This window comes from Typopeltis vanoorti, chromosome 18 (assembly GCF_054136105.1).
Source record: "Typopeltis vanoorti isolate ZY-2024b chromosome 18, IOZ_Tvanoo_1.0, whole genome shotgun sequence".
In the NCBI taxonomy this organism is placed as follows: Eukaryota; Metazoa; Arthropoda; class Arachnida; order Uropygi; family Thelyphonidae; genus Typopeltis; species Typopeltis vanoorti.
In genome coordinates, this window is record NC_143566.1 from 9,360,487 (window position 1) to 9,366,486 (window position 6,000).

Sequence of the window (6,000 nt, forward strand, 5' to 3'; positions counted from 1 at the left end):
TATATATATATAGATAGATAGATAGATAGATAGATATTTTTTTTTTTTTTTTTTTTATTTAACTTGTTAAAATAAACATTACACGATAGGCAACAATGACTATTTACATATTATAAGTATATATTTACAGAGAAAGAAAAACATTTTCCTTTCGGGTGTACAATAGAGATATAAATGAATATTCAAAATTAACAGTTCAGTTTCAGTCTGAGTTATCATTCAGATGAAGCACATTGTCGTCGTCAATCCAGAAGAGGGTGCCAGTTGGATTCCACTCCTCTAGGAATTTCGCGACAGTTCTTGTTTCTTTGAAGTGCTCAAGTTCCAATAGAAGCCTGCTTTTTAGTTTCCGACGGAGGATGTGCATGAGGGTTTGTGCAGTTTCAGTGATGGATGGGTGCTGGTTACTTCTTGTCTGTTTTAGGTAAAAGCTGTAGATGACGGCCTTAGCGCAGATGAAGATGAAATTGCATGTTCTGTGTCTGTTTTCTTCTGTGTGGACTAAATTCCAGTAGTCTTCTTGGCTGTGTGTGTAGTTACAGGTGCTAGAGGCGGTATTCAGGGCATAGGTGATTATCACTTTGTTTGCAGGGCAGGTCAGATATGTGTGTTCCAAGGTGCCTGAAACGTCACAGAATGGACACAGATCCGTTTCTCTTAGCTTAAATTTGTAGAGCTTTGAAGGAGTTGGCAAGATGTTATGCCATAGTCTCCACTGTATTTCGGAATCTGGTTTGGCACATTTTGATTTATATGGCAGATCCCACTGAAAACTGTGTGGTATATGCAGCCTTGTAGATGAGAGTGTTAAGGCTGAATATAAGAATGGTGAGGATGGGGACACTGACATGAGGAAGTGGTATATTTTCTTGTAGTTGGAGGGATGAATTGGAAGTGAGGCTTCAGATTGTACAAGATGAAATATTGGCTCCGAGCAGTTTCTAGAAGGAATACGGATTTCCTGAGGTGTAGCGATATCTGGATAGGCTTTTATAATGGAGGCTTGCAACTGTTGATATTGCTTTTCAGTTTTTGGGTTATTTATTGGTAGGCTTGTGAATGCTTTCCACTTTAGGGTGTGCGTTAGGAGGTCTCCTATGACTCTTATTCCTGCCCAGTTCCATGTAGGGAAAAGAAAAGGCTGGCCAGTTGTGAGACTTGTGATGTTTTTGTTTGAAAATAGTGGTTCTGTAAGTACAGCTGACTCTGTTGATCCTGTGAGTGTGTGATGGAGTCCTGTGTTTTTCCATCGCTGTAGGGCATCTTTGTAAAAAGGAGGTAGTTTAGGAGGAGATGGTGCAGGACTGGCCATTCGGAGGATTGTGGAAAGTGTAAGTCCTCTGGTGGATGCTTTCGTGATGTAATCGAAGGTGGTTACATAGGTGTGATTGCATTGAAGTGTCTTTAGGAGGAGGATTATCCTGAAGGATCGAATCTTGTTTTCAAGGGAAATCAGGCCTTGACCTCCCTTGTTGAGTGGCTTGCAGAGTTGAGGGTATGTTGTCCAGTGAGTTTTGTTCCAGAGGAAACGTTTGATTTCCTTCTGAATGTGGTAGAGAAATTCTTCAGGAGGTGTGAGTACTTTGAGGGTATGCCATAAGACACTCGCAGCCATCTGGTTAACTATTAGTACTCTTCCTCTAAGTGAAGACATGGAACGAACGCTGTTCCATTTACCTAGCACCTGTTTAAAACGATTGTGCAGCTGTGTCCAGTTCAGTGTGTTATATATTTTGGTGTTGCCAAGGTGCACACCTAAGTATCTTTGTCCTTCGCTTGACCAGGTACATTCGATCGGAGAATCATTTCTAGACTTCCATCTGCCTGACCACAAGCCCGTGGTTTTGGCAGAATTTAATTTAGCCCCTGAGGCTTGTGCATATAGTCTGTGTGCTTCCTCGGTTACTGTCATTTCTTCTTCATTTCGTACTATTACAGTGACGTCATCGGCATATGCTGATAAGGTAATTTTTTGATGTGGTTCTATTATTCTGGTTCGTTTGGAGATGATGGTGTCGTGTATTCTTTTTAAGAAGGGTTCTATGGCCAGTGTGTATAACTGACCAGAGAGAGGACATCCTTGCTTGATGCCTCGAGAGTATGACAAAGTGCGAGTGAGCCTGTTGTTGATTTTTAAACAGAAGTGTGCATCTCTGTAAAGCAATTGCACTGTTTCAATGATGAGAGGACCATAGCCAAATGCCTTTAGAACTTCATAAAGGTATTCGTGCTCTACCCTGTCGAAAGCCTTCTCCTGATCAAGGCTGACGAGTGCTAGGTCTTCATGTTGGCTGTTTGCGATGTGGATGAGGTCTCTTATTAAATGGAGGTTATCATGTATTGATCTTCCTGGGACAGAGTAAGTTTGATGTTTGCCAATAACTTCAGGCAGTGTTGGCTTTATTCGGTTTGCTATAACTTTGGAAATTATTTTGCAATCGGTATTAATTAGGGAGATTGGACGCCAGTTTCGGATATCCGTGTGGTCTCCCTTCTTTGGTATCAATCGTGCTACTGAGGTCGTGACGGATTGTGGGAGGCCATTGATGTAGGCTTCTTGCAGTGTTTCGAGGAGAAGTGGTCCGAGTTGATTCCAGAAGACTTGGAAAAACTCTGACGTGAGACCATCAAGGCCAGGAGATTTGTTCTTTGGCAAGGATGTGCATGCGGTTTTCAGTTCATGTAGCGTGATTTTCTTTTCTAAGTTATTCCGATCTGTCGCAGAGATTTTTTTTGTTTCTTTCAGTATTTCGTGAATGGCATGATGGGATGTTCCTGCAGTGCTGTATGCATTCTTGTAGTATTGTAGGATTTCTGAGGTGATTTTTCTTGGATCTTCTGTGATGCTGTCATCTTGAAGTCTGATAGCAGAGATGGAATTTGCTGCCTGGCATTTTTTTTCCAAAGAGAAAAAATATTTTGTGGGGGCGTCTGAAAGATTTATTTGTGTATGCCGCGATCTAAGTAGGGCACCTTTTGCCGATAGTTCTGCCTGTCTTTGCATGGCTTGGAAGGCAGAATGATGTTCAGGGCTTTCTTCTGGGAGATACTTGAGCTGTTCTTCAAGTTGTCTAATTCTAATGTTCTTCTGTTGATTTTTCTGGTGACTGTAGATCTGCGTAAAGGATTTTATTCGTGATTTTAGGTGGGGCCACCATGTTTTCATTGGTTCTGTATCCACTTTCGAGTGAGTGAGGTTGGTTATTAAAGCCTGAGTGTTTGTTATATAATCTGGATCTTTCAGGAGAGTATTGTTGAAGATCCAGTAGGCACTTCCTGATTTGGATGCTTCCAAGGATAATGAAAGTTGCAGCTTGACGAAACAATGATCTGAAATGTAGGAAGGGATGTGTGAGATGTTTCTGACTAGAGGCAAGGTATGTTTGGAAATGTAGTATCTGTCCAGTCGTGCTTGGTAGAGTGGCCTATTTGTCGCTGTGATTGCTGACCTCCATGTGTAGGATTTCTTATCAGGATGTTGATGCCGGAAGACGTCGATGAGTTCATTATCGTTTACCAGTGTTTGAAGTTTGTTTATTAATTGGCTACGATGTTCAGCACACTGAAGTCTGTCTTTTTCTTGGTCAAGAGTGCAATTAAAGTCTCCCGCTATTATGACATGTTCTTGGTCTATACTAGTCAGATGGTTTTGAACGAAATCCAGGATTTGTGATGCCAGAGCATCCTGCTGTGGTATGTAGATGTTGAACACATGCAGGGTATTATGGTTGGGTGCTATTATGTGAGCATACAAGGCATATCCTGGTATATCAGCAATCACTTTTAGTTTGTAGGGAGATCTATGATGTACACCTAAGCTAACTCCTGCTCCATGATGTTGTTGGGTTGCAGAGTGCTGTAAGTCATAAGGCCACTCTGCCCATCTTCTGGATAAATTGGATGAGGAGTTGATGTTTGTTTCTTGCATTAGTATTAGGTCTATCTGATATTTTTGTACCTGGTCAAGGACTATTCTGTTGCGTAGAGCAGAGGCACATCCTCTTGCATTGAGAGAGAAAAGGCTTATAGACATTATGATTTATGAAAGTTTGATTGTAAGTTTAATCTAATATTGGTCCTGGTACTGTGTTTGTAGGCCATTAATTAGGTAGTAGATTCGCTTACTCCTGTTAACCTCTGCTCTGCTCTTTTTGCATTTCAGTTTCGAGTGTAGGTCCTGAAGTTGAGATATTAGTTCCGGGATTCTTGTGGTGTATTTAAGGGCTATAGTTAGTTTGTGAGGAGAACCTCGCACTTTCTGTATAAAGGATGACAGCTGCTTCATGGTTAGGGGACCCTCAGTGTGAGGAAGTTCGCCCTCAGCTTCCTCTTCTTCTAGGTCGTCATGTGGAAATACAGTTTCCTCATCGTCTGGGAACTCTGTTTCTCCTTGGCTGGCTGCAGGTGGAGAAAGGCCATTTTGAGTAGTTTCTTCTATAGGGTGAGGTTTTGAATTTGTGGGAGGCTGAGTTAGTGATTCTGGTTGCTGGGTCTGGGGATTGCTTTTAATTAGTTCGTCCTTGTCATCTCTGTTGGGAGGATCCGATAGATAGATATAGATATAGATATATATAGATATAGATATATATATATATATATATATTTTTTTTTTTTTAACTTGTTAAAATAAACATTACACGATAGGCAACAATGACTATTTACATATTATAAGTATATATTTACAGAGAAAGAAAAACATTTTCCTTTCGGGTGTACAATAGAGATATAAATGAATATTCAAAATTTACAGTTCAGTTTCAGTCTGAGTTATCTTTCAGATGAAGCGTATTGTCGTCGTCAATCCAGAAGAGGGTACCAGTTGGACTCCACTCCTTTATGAATTTTGAGACAGTTCTTGTTTCTTTGAAGTGCTCAAGTTCCAATAGAAGCCTGCTTTTTAGTTTCCGACGGAGGATGTGCATGAGGGTTTGTGCAGTTTCAGTGATGGATGGGTGCTGGTTACTTCTTGTCTGTTTTAGGTAAAAGCTGTAGATGACGGCCTTAGCGCAGATGAAGATGAAATTGCATGTTCTGTGTCTGTTTTCTTCTGTGTGGACTAAATTCCAGTAGTCTTCTTGGCTGTGTGTGTAGTTACAGGTGCTAGAGGCGGTATTCAGGGCATAGGTGATTATCACTTTGTTTGCAGGGCAGGTCAGATATGTGTGTTCCAAGGTGCCTGAAACGTCACAGAATGGACACAGATCCGTTTCTCTTAGCTTAAATTTGTAGAGCTTTGAAGGAGTTGGCAAGATGTTATGCCATAGTCTCCACTGTATTTCGGAATCTGGTTTGGCACATTTTGATTTATATGGCAGATCCCACTGAAAACTGTGTGGTATATGCAGCCTTGTAGATGAGAGTGTTAAGGCTGAATATAAGAATGGTGAGGATGGGGACACTGACATGAGGAAGTGGTATATTTTCTTGTAGTTGGAGGGATGAATTGGAAGTGAGGCTTCAGATTGTACAAGATGAAATATTGGCCCCGAGCAGTTTCTAGAAGGAATACGGATTTCCTGAGGTGTAGCGATATCTGGATAGGCTTTTATAATGGTTTTTTAAAATTTTTAAATTTTTAAATATAGATATAGATATAGATATATCTTCTTTCTTAGCATAAACTTTCATTTCCTGATAACCAGGAAATGACACTGACTACCGGCAATTTATTCTTACAATTCATTTGTAAATATATAGGCTGTGTATTTTTTAATGCCTGGAAAAGAAACTTTTTTCCCCATGGAATCATTCATTCATTATTTGGTGCCACAAGTAAACATGTGGAAAGCAATTAACTTTTCTTAACAATTAACTAGAATCTACACAACTCTTAGTGACTGATCTTCAGGACCCTTCCGTGGGTTTGCTCCGCCTGAGTGCAAAATTTTTGTGCCCCCCCCCTTTAAAAATTAAAAGATCCCGAAGTACAGTAACACGTTTCGAATCATTTTATTATACTGCACATTAAGAGGAAATCTCCCTCTCTCTCTCTCTCTCTCT